The sequence below is a fragment of the Lissotriton vulgaris genome, chromosome 11, assembly GCF_964263255.1.
Source record: "Lissotriton vulgaris chromosome 11, aLisVul1.2, whole genome shotgun sequence".
Lineage (NCBI taxonomy): Eukaryota > Metazoa > Chordata > Amphibia > Caudata > Salamandridae > Lissotriton > Lissotriton vulgaris.
Window position 1 is genome coordinate 688,453,197 of NC_141699.1, and position 15,821 is coordinate 688,469,017.

The following is a 15,821-nucleotide window of genomic DNA, read 5'->3' on the forward strand; positions in this document are numbered from 1 at the left end:
AATGAAGGAAAGGGGGCAAGGTAGACCCCTTCCGACCCCCTAGGATTGATGAGGGGGATATTATAGAGCCACGCGGGGCCCTAAAAAAAAAATCCGATTTTTTTCGCCGTAGAGACGCGTCTTGGTAAGCGAACCGGGCAGCTAACCGGGCAGCTAACCGGGAAGCTAACCGGCAGTGTAACGGGAGTCTGAGGAGTAGCTGATTGGCTGTCAACATTGTAAACAGTCCGGAGCGGCCGCCATCTTGTCTCTCTGTAGGATCGAGAGACAAGAGGAGACCAAAACAAAGGGGGAAATGAAGGAAAGAGGGCAAGGTAGACCCCTTCTGACCCCATAGGATTGATGAGGGGGATATTATAAAGCCACGCGGGGCCAAAAAAAAAAAAAAAAAATCCGATTTTTTCGTCGTAGAGACGCGTCTTGGTACGCGAACCGGGCAGCTAACCGGACAGCTAACCGGGAAGCTAACCGGCAGTGTAACCGGAGTCTGAGGACTAGCTGATTGGCTGTCAACATTGTAAACAGTCCGGAGCGGCCGCCATCTTGTCTCTCGGTAGGATCGAGAGACAAGAGGTGGAAAAAATAAAAGGTGTAAATGAATGAAAGGGCTAAGGCAGACCCCTCCTGAACCCCTAGGATTTATGAGGGGGCTATTAAAGTTCCCTGCGGGGCAAAAGAAAAAAAAAATTGCGATTTTTCGCGGTAAAGGTGCTTCCTGGTACGTTAACCGGGCAGCTAACCGGCAGCGTAACGGGAGTCCAACATATTGTGTTTTTTGAACGTTTGTGATATGTGCACGTGTGGATTTTGTCTAATTAAGGTTAAAAAATATATATATATCTTTAAGCGTGTTCTGGCGCGCTTACGTTTTGGGTTTGGTTTGCGCTGCAGAGACGAGACGTCACGGTTATGCGATGCATCATGAGGCGTCTCACGGGCTACGTGATACGTCACTTAATAAAGAATATATTTTACAGCTATAGATATTAGCTTTTAAAAAACCAATGAAATTCACAGAAAAAAACATAGGTTATAGACCATATATAGTTAGGAATTTGCATTTACAAAACCTTGAAAATTCACTGAAAAAACCATAGGTTATAGACCATATATAGTTAGGGATTAGCATTTAAAAAACCTTATTTTATTTGCACAAAACCATTGAAATTCCATATATAGTTAGTTGCACTAACTATATATCGCGGACCCGCAATCCACTGCTAATGATGTCACATATTACATCATTCATGACATGGTCAGTGACATCACTGATGACATCACTGATGACATCTCAAATGACATCACTGATGACATCACTGATGACATCTCAAATGACATCACTGATGACATCACTGACATCTCATTTGACATTACTGATTACACCACTGATGATATCATTTATGTGATAATACATCCTCAGACTCTAATATAACCTTAGATACACTCAGTGTAAACAGGCACTCACAGACTGTCACACATCCATGGAGTTACTCACACACCTAGTCAGTCATGCAAAGAATCAATCACATCTCCATTTCCTCAACTATACAGTTATACACACCTTACTTATTCAAACATATAGTAACACATATTTACTCTCTTATACAATCCTTGATACAAGTTCACAATGATTCATACAGCCACTCACACATTCACTGGCTCTTATGTTCAGTTATATATATATATGTCAACTCTCACATGGAGTGTGTTTTACATATGTACTTACTTTGACATGTAGCACTGAGATATCCATTCACTCACCAATATACTCATGCACACAGTCAACTGTCCATACAGCTGTTTCTACATGCACTTTTGAACCCATACACCTAGGGAATCAACTGCTCACACATCTATGCACAGAGTTATACACCTCCCAGCCACCCACACACATACTCAGTCTCCCATACAAATACTTGGGCAACCATTCAATAACCCATATAGTTACTGATATAGCTACTGATTTAAACATGCAGCAGTTTACAGAACAACATAAATAATGATTGCCAAATTAAGACACTTTAATCACTAACCCATACACTCAGTGAGACACATTTAATCATTCTCTCATACAGTCAGTCATGCACCTACTAAATCCTTCATCCAGACACTTATACATCCACTCATTCTTCAATATGTAAGACATATTTTAACTTTACAGAAACATACAGTCACTGGGTGTTGTCATCAGTGATGTCATCAGTGATGTCATTTGAGATGTCATCAGTGATGTCATCAGTGATGTCACTGACCATGTCATGAATGATGTAATATGTGACATCATTAGCAGTGGATTGCGGGTCCGCGATATATAGTTAGTGCAACTAACTATATATGGAATTTCAATGGTTTTGTGCAAATAAAATAAGGTTTTTTAAATGCTAATCCCTAACTATATATGGTCTATAACCTATGGTTTTTTCAGTGAATTTTCAAGGTTTTGTAAATGCAAATTCCTAACTATATATGGTCTATAACCTATGGTTTTTTCTGTGAATATATATATACATATATCAAGAAAAACAGGGTGTCCCCAAGGAAACATCACAACGTGAACTGGTTACCGCACACCACCTCCGGTAGCAGCATTCACAGCTAACACTCGTGACCTCCAAATTGCAATATGCCAGACGCGTTTCAAGCGGTAAGCCCTTTCTCAATGGCATGCAAACAAAGTGTGGCGTCCAGGTAAGTTTAAGAACCTTTATTGTTAGATCGAGTCCCCGCCCATATGGGCGTGCGCAGCATGGTATCATGGTATATGGAGTCCATCTGCCTTTGGCTTGCGTTCCATATACCCCAAGTGGATCTGGAGTCTCAATATGTGAAAAATATAGACCCGGTTGGGCGGAGGCCAACGAGTAAGCACTGTGTTGCTCCCAATGTAATCCGAAAGTCAGGCCCAGTTCACTCCCATAGCGGGCCCGAAATACCGAGCACCAGGACCTGCCGTGGTTCAGCAGTGGGGCATTTCCGCGGCCAGACCAGCCACAATACAACAAGAAAAACAGGGTGTCCCCAAGGAAACATCACAATGTGAACTGGTTACCGCACACCACCTCCGGTAGCAGCATTCACAGCCAACACTTGTAAGCTCCAAATTGTAATATGCCAGACGCATTTCAAGCGGTGAGCCCTTTCTCAATGGCATGCAAACAAAGTGAGGCATCCAGGTAAGTTTAAGAACCTTTATTGTTAGATCGAGTCCCCGCCCACATGGGCGTGCGCAGCATGGTATCATGGTAAATGGAGTCCATCTGTTTTTGGCTTGCGTTCCGTATACACCCAATTGGATCTGGAGCCTCAATATGTGAAAAATATAGACCCAGTTGGGCGGAGGCCAACGAGTAAGCACTGTGTTGCTCCCAATGTAATCCAAAAGTCAGGCCCCGTTCACTCCCATAGCATGCCCGAAATACCGAGCACCAGGACCTGCCATGGTTCAGCAGTGAGATGTTTACGCGGCCAGACCAGCCACAATACAACAAGAAAAACAGGGTGTCCCCAAGGAAACATCACAATGTGAACTGGTTACCGCACACCACCTCCGGTAGCAGCATTCACAGCCAACACTCGGGACCTCCAAATTGCAATATGCCAGACGCGCTTCAAGCGGTGAGCCCTTTCTCAATGGCATGCTAACAAAGTGAGGCATCCAGGTAAGAACATTTATTGTTAGATCAAGTCCCCGCCCATATGGGCGTGTGCAGCATGGTATCATGGTAAATTGAGTCCATCTGCCTTTGTCTTGCGTTCCGTATACACCCAATTGGATCTGGAGCCTCAATATGTGAAAAATATAGACCCGGTTGGGCGGAGGCCAACGAGAAAGCACTGTGTTGCTCACAATGTAATCCAAAAGTCAGGCCCAGTTCACCACCATAGCGTGCCCGAAGTACCGAGCACCAGGACCTGCCGTGATTCAGCAGTGGGACATTTCCATGGTCCGACCAGCCGCAATACAACAAGAAAAACTGGGTGTCCCCAAAGAAACATCACAACGTGAACTGGTTACCGCACACCACCTCCGGTAGCACCATTAACAGCCAACACTCGGGACCTCCAAATTGCAATATGCCAGACGCGCTTCAAGCGGTGAGCCCTTTCTCAATGGCATGCAAACAAAGTGAGGCATCCAGGTAAGTTTAAGAACCTTTATTGTTAGATCGATTCCCCGCCCTTATGGGCGTGCGCAGTATGGTGTCATGGTAAATGGAGTTCATCTGCCTTTGGCTTGTGTTCCGTATACACCCAAGTGGGTCTGGACTGAGCCTTAATATGTGAAAAATATTGTCCCAGTTGGGCAGAGGCCAATGAGTAAGCACTGTGTTGCTCCCAATGTAATCCAAAAGTCAGGCCCAGTTCACTCCCATAGTGTGCCCGAAATATCGAGCACCAGGACCTGCCATGGGTCAGCAGTGGGACCAGCCGCAATACAACCAGTGGGACCAGCCGCAATACAACCAGAAAAACAGGGTTTGTGATGTTTCCTAAGCATGGGCATAAAATCCGTTCCGTTCGCGGAATTTGTTGATTTTCTGGAATTTCGCTGTCCGCGAATCTCGCGAAATTGCAGAAAAATCCGCGAAATCGCGTTCGGAACGGATTTTCAAAAACTGGAGTACATGAAGCACTTACAGAGTTACAGCAGGTGCCCAAGTTGAAGCTAATTTCTTTGTAACCATTTACAAAGAAATTAACTTCAACTTGGGCAGCTGCTGAAACCCTGTAAGTGCTTCCTGAGCGGCGCCTCCAGAGTTGTTGCCTACTTGCAACTATTCTCTGACCCTCGAAGCAGGGTCAGAGAATAGTTACAAGTATGGCACAATGCTCCAGGCTGTCACAAAAATTAAACCACAAGAGGAAGCACTTACAGATAAGTAAGCAGGTGCCGGACTTGAAGCTCAAATTCAGTAACACATTAACTAGCCCCCGGTTGAGGCTGGGCAGGTGTGCTTTCTCCCCATAATCTACAGTGGTGAACCAGAGGGTGCTGTGATGAACCAGAAGATGCAGTTGTGAACCAGAGGGTGCTGTGATGAACCAGAGGGTGGCAGTGGTGGACCAGAGGGTGGCAGTGGTGAACCAGAGGGGGCTGTGATGAACCAGATGGTGGCAGTGATGAACAAGAGGGTGACAGTGATGAACCAGAAGGTGGCAGTGATGAACCAGAGGGTGGCAGTGATGAACCAGAGGGTGACAGTGATGAACCAGAGGGTGGCAGTGGTGATCCAGAGGGTGGCAGTGATGAACCAAAGGGTGGCGGTGATGAACCAGAGGGTGGCAGTGGTGAACCAGATGGTGCTGTGATGAACCAGAGGGTGGCAGTGATGAACCAGAGGGTGACAGTGATGAACCAGAGGGTGGCAGTGGTGATCCAGAGGGTGGCAGTGATGAACCAGAGGGTGGCAGTGTTGAACCAGAGGGTGACAGTGATGGACCAGAGGGTGGCAGTGGTTAACCAGAGGGCGGCAGTGATGAACCAGAGAGTGGAAGTGGTGAACCAGAGGGTGGTAGTGGTGAACCAGATGGTGCTGTGATGAACCAGAGGGTGGCAGTGATGAACCAGAGGGTAACAGTGATGAACCAGAGGGTGGCAATGGTGATCCAGAGGGTGGCAGTGATGAACCAGACGGTGGCAGTGTTGAACCAGAGGGTGACAGTGATGAACCAGATGGAGGCAGGGGTGAACCAGAGGGTGGCCGTGTTTAACCTGAGGGTGGCAGTGGTGAACCAGAGGGTGGAAGTGGTGAACCAGAGGGTGGCAGGGAGGAACCATAGGGTGACAGTGATGAACCAGAGGGTGGCAGTGGTGAACAAGAGGGCGTCAGTAATGAACCAGAGGGTGGAAGTGGTGAACCAGAGGGTGGCAGTCATGAACCAGAGGGTGGCAGTGATCAACCAGATGGTGGCAGGGTTGAACTAGAGGGTGGCCGTGGTGAACCAGAGGATGGCAGTGGTGAACCAGAGGGTGGAAGTGGTGAACCAGAGGGTGGCAGTGATGAACCAGAGGGTGGCAGTGATGAACCAGAGGGTGGCAGTGATGAACTAGAGGGTGGTAGGGGTGAACCAGAGAGTGGCAGTTGTGAACCGGATGGTGGCAGTGATAAACCAGAGGGTGGCAGTAATGAACCAGAGGGTGTCAGTGGTGAACCAAAGGGTAGCAGTGGTGAACCAGAGGGTGCTGTGATGAACCAGAGGGTGGTAGTGGTGAACCAGAGGGTGGCAGTGGTGAACCAGAGGGTGGCAGTGATGAACTAGAGGGTGGCAGTGATGAACCAGAGGGCGGCAGTGGTGAACCAAAGGGTGCTGTAATGAACCAGAGGGTGGCAGTGATGAACCAGAGGGTGGCAGTGGTGAACCAGAGGGTGCTGTGATGAACCGGAGGATGGCAGTGATCAACCAGAGGGTGGCAGTTGTGAACCAGAGGATGGCAGTGATGAACCAGAGGGTGGTAGTGATGAACCAGAGTGTGGCACTGGTGAACTAGAGGGTGCTGTGATGAACCAGAGGGTGGCAGTGATGACCCAGAGGGTGGCAGTGGCAAATCAGAGGGTGACAGTGATGATCCAGAGGGTGGCAGTGATGAACCAGAGGGTGGCAGTGATGATCCAGAGGGTGGCAGTGGCCAACCAGAGGGTGGCAGTAATGAACCAGAAGGTGGCAGTGATGAACCATAGGGTGGCAGTGATGAACCAAAGGGTGGCAGTGGTGAACCAGAGGGTGTTGTGATGAACCAGAGGGTGTTGTGATGAACCAGAGGGTGACAGTGATGAACCAGAGGGTGGCAGTGGTGAACCAGAGGGTTGCAGTGATGAACCAGAGGGTGACAGTGATGAACCAGAGGGTGGCAGTGGTGTACCAGAGGGTGGCAGTGATGAACCAGAGGATGGCAGTGGTGAACCAAAGGGTGGCAGTGATGAACCAGAGGGTGACAGTGATGAACCAGAGGGTGGCAGTGATGAACCAGAGGGTGGCAGTGGTGAACTAAATATTTATTTATTTTTCAGAAAGAGACACATTCACTGGATGATGTCATCAGGGATGTCATTTGAGATGTCATTAGTGATGTCATGAGTGATGTCACTGACCATGTCATGAGTGATGTAATATGTGATGTCATCAGCAGTGCATTGCGGGCGCGCGAGTTATAGCTAGCTGAACTAACTATAACAGGGGAATTTCATAGGTTTTGTATGAGTAAAATGACCAGCTAACTATAACTGGTGTGAAACCTATGGTTTTTTCAGTGAATTTCAAAGGTTTTTAAAATGTTAATTCCTAACTATAACGTGAGTGAAACCTATGGTTTTTTCAGTGAATATATATATATATATATATATATATATACATATATATATATATATATATATATATATATATATATATATATATATATATATATATATATATATATATATATATTACCTACTGGCGGTCGCCAGTAGGTATATATAGTTAGGATTTTTTCTCTATGGGATTTTTGAAAATTCTATGTCTAATAACTTTGGCGTTTGTGGACGGAATTGGCTGAAATTTTCAGGAAAATGGAACATTTTGTTTCTGAGCAGCCCCTGACAATTTGGGGGGGTTTCATCAAGGGGGGGCCGAGAAAAAAGGGGGGTCCCAAAATACGTTTTTCCTATGTTAATTTCCATAGGGCGGTTGGCCTCACTTTTAGCTCGAACGGCTGAATGGAATTGCACGAAACTTGGCAAAATTGTAGGGACTGTTAGCCCGATGTGCCTTTGCTAGGTCTCAATATATGTGCTCCAGTGGATTTTGAGTAATTTAGGTTCAAAAAAAGATATATATCTGGGCGGAGCCTAACCACACATCTGATCTGATTGGCTGTCAGCACTTCATCCAAGAAGTGTTGGCAGCCATCTTGGGACCAATATACATGATAGCACCTCATTAAAAAGCATTGTAGTTAATAGAGGGTTTTAGGACTTTAGTTACATTATAAATCATTTGTTGATGGTACCATACTCGTTTTCGGAATTGTTGTGGGTTCTAAGGTGATTTTACCATGTGAAAAAACCTTCTGCTGTGATATCATGAATATTGTTTGAAAGAAAACTAATATCTCATGGTTTTCCCACAGTGGTTTGGAAGGGGGTCTATAAGCTAAACTGAAAGCATATTTTCTGTAAATTCACATTATCTTTCTCAGTCATGTGAAAATGAAGTCTGACATTCTCAGTAAAACATGTACATCCAACAAGGACAGAGTCTGTCAGTTGATTCCTTTGTGTTCTACTGCAGCCTCCTAGAGTGTTCTAAAGAACAACTAGAGCGCTAACAGTCCTACTTATTACAAAGGTATGGCACACCTGAAGCCATCTTGATTGGAATAAAGTGGTAACTCTTAAAACATTTAATTTAAAAAGAAACAACATGAGGGGGTATATTTTGCCATAGAAAGTATGATTAGTGCTGCAGAATGAAAAATTAGGGCACATTTTGAGTGACTTCTCAAATCCTTTTCTATTTCATTAAAACATTCTGACATGCAGTCTCCCAAAATGGCCACCAGAGACAAAAGAGCCCAAATGTAGCCCAAATATCACCCAGATGTAGCCCAAGTATAGCCCAATGACAGAATGTCCCAGAGTGTTCTAAAGAACAACTAGAGCGCTAACAGTCCTACTTATTACAAAGGTATAGCACACCTGGAGCCATCGTGATGGGAATAAAGTGGTAACTCTTAAAATATTTAATTTAAAAAGGAACAAAATGAGGGGGTATATTATGCAATAGAAGGTATTATTAGTGCTGCAGAAAGAAAAATTAGGGCACATTTTGAGTGACTTTTCAAATCCTCTTCTATTTCATTAAAACATTCTGACATGCAGTCTCCCAAAATGGCCACCAGAGACAAAAGAGCCCAAATGTAGCCCAAATATCACCCAGATGTAGCCCAAGTATAGCCCAATGACAGAATGTCCCAGAGTGTTCTAAAGAACAACTAGAGCGCTAACAGTCCTACTTATTACAAAGGTATGGCACACCTGAAGCCATCTTGATTGGAATAAAGTGGTAACTCTTAAAACATTTAATTTAAAAAGGAACAAAATGAGGGGGTATATTTTGCCATATGAATTATGATTAGTGCTGCAGAAAGAAAAATTAGGGCACATTTTGAGTGACTTCTCAAACCCTCTTCAATTTCATTAAAAAATTCTGACATACAGTCTCCCAAGATGGCCACCAGAGACAAAAGAGCCTAAATGTAGCCCAAATATCACCCAGATGTACCCCACGAATAGCCCAATGACAGAATGTCCCAGAGTGTTCTAAAGAACAACTAGAGCGCTAACAGTCTTACTTATGACAAAAGTATGGCACACCAGAAGCCATCTTGATTGGAATGAAGTGGTAAGTCTGAAAACACTCAATTTAAAAAGGAACAACATGAGGGGGTTAATTTTGCCATAGAAAGTATGATTAGTGCTTCAGAAAGAAAAATTAGGGATCATTTTGAGTGACTTCTCAAATCCTCTTCTATTTCATTAAAAAAATTCTGACATGCAGACTGAAACATGCACTTTGAATACCAGCAGCAGACGTCCCTGGTGAGCAGTAGCTTTACTACAGTGATCTAATGTGCAACTAGAGTACTAACATTCAGAATTTATGGCAAATGTGTGACACATCTGAATGCCTTCTTGATGGAACCAAAGTAAACAAGCATTGAAAATGCAATAGATCTCGCCCTCGTTTAAGTTAAAGCCATTCTGTTTGTAATGAGGTGGCTTTTTAGCTTTGCTTTTATTAGTGTTTTTTCAACTTTCATGTAAATAACATGCATCTGTATGCATATAAGTATATGTATGCATGCATTTATGTTTGTATTTATATAGATATACAGATGATATATGTTTATATATGTATGTATATATATATATTCCTGAAAAAACCATAGGTTATAGACCATATATAGGTAGGAATTAGCATTTACAAAACCTTGAAAATTCACTGAAAAAAACATAGGTTATAGACCATATATAGTTAGGAATTAGCATTTACAAAACCTTATTTTACTCACACAAAACCATTGAAATTCCATATATAGTTAGTTGCACTAACTATATATCGCGCACCCGCAATCCACTGCTGATGATGTCACACATTACATCATTCATGACATGGTCAGTGACATCACTGATGACATCACTGATGACATCTCAAATTACATCACTGATGACATCACTGATGACAACATCCAGTGACTGTATGTTTCTGTAAAGTTAAAATATGTCTTACATATTGAAGAATGAGTGGATGTATAAGTGTCTGGATGATGGATTTAGTAGGTGCATGACTGACTGTATGAGGGAGTGATTAAATGTGTCTCACTGAGTGCATGGGTTAGTGACTAAACTGTCTTAATTTGTGCATCATTATGTCTGTTGTTCTGTAAACTGTTGCATGTGTTGATAAGTAGCTATATGAGTAACTATATGGGTTATTGATTGGTTGCCCAAGTATTTGTATGGGAGACTGAGTGTGTGTGTGGGTGGCTGGGAGGTGTATGACTCTGTGCATAGATGTGTGAGCAGTTGATTCACTATATGTATGGTTTCAAAAGTGCATGTGGAAACAGCTGTATGGGCGGTTGACTGTGTGCATGAGTGTATTGGTGAGTGAATGGATATCTCAGTGCTACATGTCAAAGTAAGTACATAAGTAAAACACAGTACATGTGAGAGTTGACATATATAAATAACTGTGCATAAGAGCCAGTGAATGTGTGAGTGGCTGTATGGATCATTGTGAACTTGTATCAGGGATTGTATAAGAGAGTAAATATGTGTTAGTATATGTTTGAATAAGTAAAGTTTGTATAACTGTATAGTTGAGGAAATGGAGGTGTGATTGATTCTTTGCATGACTGACTAGGTGTGTGAGTAACTCCATGGATGAGTGACAGTCTGTGAGTGTCTGTTTACACTGATTGTATCTAAGGTTATATTAGAGTCTGAAGAGGTTCATCGTATTATCACATGAATGATATCATCAGTGATGTGATCAGTAATGTCAAATGAGATGTCATCAGTGATGTCATCAGTGATGTCATTTGAGATGTCATCAGTGATGTCATTTGAGATGTCATCAGTGATATCATCAGTGATGTCACTGACCATGTCATGAATGATGTAATATGTGACATCATCAGCAGTGGATTGCGGGTGCGCGATATATAGTTAGTGCAACTAACTATATATGGAATTTCAATGGTTTTGTGTGAGTAAAATAAGGTTTTGTAAATGCTAATTCCTAATATATATATATATATATATATATATATATATATATATATATATATATATATATATATATATATATATATATATTACCTACTGGCGGTCGCCAGTAGGTATATATAGTTAGGACCTAGTTACCATAGGAAATTCTGAACATTCTATTGGTAATAACTTTGGCGCCGATTGAGGGATCTGCGTGTAATTTTCCTTAAATTTGCCTCGCTCCTTCCCTGATGTCAAATGAGATGTCATCAGTGATGTCATCAGTGATGTCACTGACCATGTCATGAATGATGTAATATGTGACATCATCAGCAGTGGATTGCGGGTGCGTGAAATATAGTTAGTACAACTAACTATATAGGAGCAATTTCAATGTTTTTTTAAATGCTAATTCCTAACTATATAAGGCCTGAAACCTATGGTTTTTTAAGTAAAAAAAAAAAATATATATATATATATATATATATATATATATATATATATATATATATATATATTATATATATATATATATATATATATATATAATGAGAGAGAGAGAGAGAGAGAGAGAGACAGAGAGAGAGAGAGAAAGAGAGAGAGCGAGAGAGAGAGAGAGAGAGATAGATAGATAGATAGATAGATAGATAGATAGATAGATAGATAGATAGATAGATAGATAGATAGATAGATAGATAGATAGATAGATAGATAGATAGATATAGATATATAGATATATTCACTAAAAAACCATAGATTTCAGGGCTGTTATAGTTAGCTGGACATTTCACTCATACAAAACCATTGACATTTTGAGATGTCATCAGTAATGTCACTGACCATGTCATCAGTTATGTAGTATGTGACATCTTCAGCAGTGGATTGCAGGCATGCGAGTTATAGTTAGCAGAACTAACTATAACGGAGGAATTTCAATGGATTTGTATTAGTGAAATGTCCAGCTAACTATAACAGCCCTGAAACCTATGGGTTTTTTCAATGAATTTCTAAAGTTTTTTAAATGCTAATTCCTAACTATAACATGTCTGAAACCTATGTTTTTTTTCAGTGAATTACAAAGGTTTTTTAAATGATAATTTTTAAATGTAATAATAGTTATATGTATTTTTTGATACTGATTTTCTACAGTTGTTTAATTGTTTATTTTTACATATTTTATTTTTCAAATTACATTTTTTGTTAACTGTATAAGTGCAGAACTATAAGTGTGCTGGTTAGTAAGGGGACTGCATGCATATTGGATAGGGGTTTGAAGCAGTCCATGTGCTAAGGTCTGGCTCACTGCATGAGTACTTGGGGGCTGCCTAGGCTGCCACACAGCAATCCTGTTGCTGGACCCCTGGGTGGAGTGCCCCCTGCTCTCCTAGGCCTGTAACAATGCACATCCTGGGTGAGGTGCTAGGTCTTCTCCCTCAGGATTGGCACAGGGAAGCTTCAAACGCATACCGACTGTTTGAGCTTCTCCAGACCACTTGCTGTACTACGCCACTAGCCCCCACCGGTTCTGTCCCCAAGTCTGTACGGAAGACTGGCAGGAAACCCTACGCGAGGAAAGGAGGTGTGCCAGCCTGTGCCAACTCCACTCCCCAGGTGTGAGAGGCGAGGTAAAGCACAACTCAGGCCCCGGGCCATCTGCCATCTTGAGGATGTCGGCCCAGCCTATCAGAGATAGGCTCCTGCCCTCCCCCCCACAGGAGAGGAGCAGGATAGGGGGTGTACTCACCCAAGGACAGGGACCTATTGGTCCCTGCCCTTCCCCTACCTGTAACACCTCTAAATTTGGTATTTAGGGGCACCCTGAACCTTCCTCAGATCCCGATTTTGAAAAAAGAAAGAAAACCAAGAAGAAGAAGACCTGTCATGCAGCTGCTAACCAGAGGACGACACCAACTGACTTGGCCCCAGCCCTAGAGGCCTGTTGAACCTTGAACCTGCTCCTGCTAAATCCTGGCGTCTCCTGCGGACAGCAACCTCGAGAACCCCAGAGGACCTGCCTGCCTTGACCCTCTTAGATACTGGGACTCCCACGAGCAGTGGCTCTGCTCAAACAGCAACACCCCTGGTGCCAGCCAGGAAGGGCAAATTCAGCCCTCTCTGCACCCGCCGAGCCCGGCCTGTGCCCGAGTGGACAAAGACCATGAGGACATCCTTCTGGTGATTCTGACCTGGAATCCAGTGCCCAAGGACCCTCCTCAATGACCCAGATTACTCCTGTAGACTCAGAACCAGGGACCCCTCCAACCGCGACCAGCAGAGGGTAAGATTTCCCGATGTCCAAAGATACCCCTGCACCCAGTGCCCCCGGCCTCCTGTGCCCAAATCGAGGGTGCCTACCTACCCTCCAAGATCCTAACTTACCCCTCGAAGTGTTGGTCACTCCAAAAGATCCACCGTCCCGGAGTCTGCAGCCTTTGTTTCCTTTTAAAGATCTCCATTGAATAACATTGAGCACACGACAGTTTAAAAGCACCCTGCACCCAGCCGCCCGAGTGCACCATGGCAGTGCAACCTTTGTCCTATCCTACTTCCCCATTTGCCCTGAGCAAGTGACCAGGATCCCAGCTCCCATTGCCTGCTAGCCAGCATCCACCAACCGAATGCCCCCTGCCTCTCATTGGATAACATTGGGCCTAACTACCTCGGGACCCGGCTGCCCCTGTGCCGCTGAGGGTGTACCAACTGTACTTACCTGACCCTGGGAGACCCCTGGGTCTATGCCCAGAACCTTAACTCTGCCAGTCGAGTACTTACTTAAAAGCCGATAACTCACTTTTCTTCCATAGGCTAACATTTCACTTGGAAATTCTTCTAAGTGTGGAGTTTTGGAACTTTCAAATATTCCTCTAAAAACAGCCAAACTACGAATTCCGATTTACTCACTTATCAGGAAAGACCTCAGTGCTGCATCTTTGAGCTCAGTAGTGATCCTAAAAAGTAATTTTAAGCGTACTTACCAGTAACTTGAATTTCCTTCCATAGGATATGATTGCCTGCTTTTTACTGAAAAAGTTTCAAAGTGTAGATTTTTGAAACTTACAAATATTCTCTAAAAATTGTGCCAATGATAAAAACGTAGGGGCATATTACCAAGCAATAGCGATAAATATCGCTATTGCTTGGTTAGAGACAAAAATTTACCGCTGAGCTGCGGCGATTTTTACCGCAAATAAACCTTGGTATTACCAAGGTTTAACGCAAATGCGATAAAAATCGCCGCAAAGCATGAATATCGCTGAAAAGTCAGCGATATTCATGCATTACCGAGCTAATGCTCTTAGCCATGTTATCCACCTCCCATTGGATAACATGGCTAAGAACTGCTCAGGGCAGGTGTTAGCTTTTGGAGATATTCGCGCTTAGCGCGAATATCTCCAAAAGTTGGTAATAGGAGATAGCGATGTTAGCGACTGTTTTCAGTCGCTAACATCTTGGCACGCCCACTTTGCATGTCATTAGTGATAAATATCACTGACATGCAAAGTGGGGCCCAAGATGGTCGCTATCTCCTACTAGCTGTCGCTAACTGGTGTTAGCGACAGCTAGGTAATAGGGAGATAATTTTATCTCCGCTTTCTTGGCTTTTAAAGCCAAAAAAGCGGAGATAAACCCCCTTGATAATATGCCCCGTAATTACTTGCCTGTTTTAGATAGAGGTCCCAGTGCTGAACCTAGTAGTCCAGCACTGGATTACAAAAGTAACATGAACATACTTTACCTACAAATTGAATTTTCTTCCATAGGATAACATTGGTAATTCCAACTGAAAAAGTTTCTAAGTGTCTCCAATGAAAAAGTTTTTACTTTTAAAATACAATAATATTCCTTAAAAATCACTACTGAAACCAAAACGCTTTTACTTAACTGTTTACAGCTCATGTCCTGGGACTGAATCTAGGATCCAGTCCTGTGGTTAGAAAAGTAATCCACAAAGTAACTAATTGCATTTAACCAGAATTTCCCATTGAGCTCAATGTCGCCTTGTGTTTGAAATTGTGTTGCCTATTGCAAAAAACTGTAACTATTGCATTCAAAAAGTCTATTGCCTATTTGAAAAGTATTTAACCCCTTCGATGCTGGTGACGGAACCATTCCGTCATCAGTCAAGGTTGAGCTGTGCTGATGACAGAATGGTTCCGTCATGGCCACACCCATTATCATTGGGGCCCAGCACAGGAGGAAAATATCAGCCGCAGCAATGAGGTTAACTAAAGTAACTCATCCTGAGGAAGTATATTTTGAAACCTTGTTGATTCTAAAATAAAACAAATATGGGCCCGATGTAGGTTAATCTCATTTACCGACTCTAGAATACCGAATTTTACCGATTCGGTATCCTAGATTCGGTAAATGAGATGTAGGCAATATTTCGGTAATTTTTACCGAATCGGTATGATTCTGTAATTACCAAATCGGTATTTACCAATTCAGTAATTGCCATTGATTCCTATGGGCTTTGAGGCCCATAGGAATCATTGTCAATTACCGAATCGGTAAATATCGATCCTGTAAAATTACCGAATTGTCAAGGGGGACAGGGTGTCACTTTAA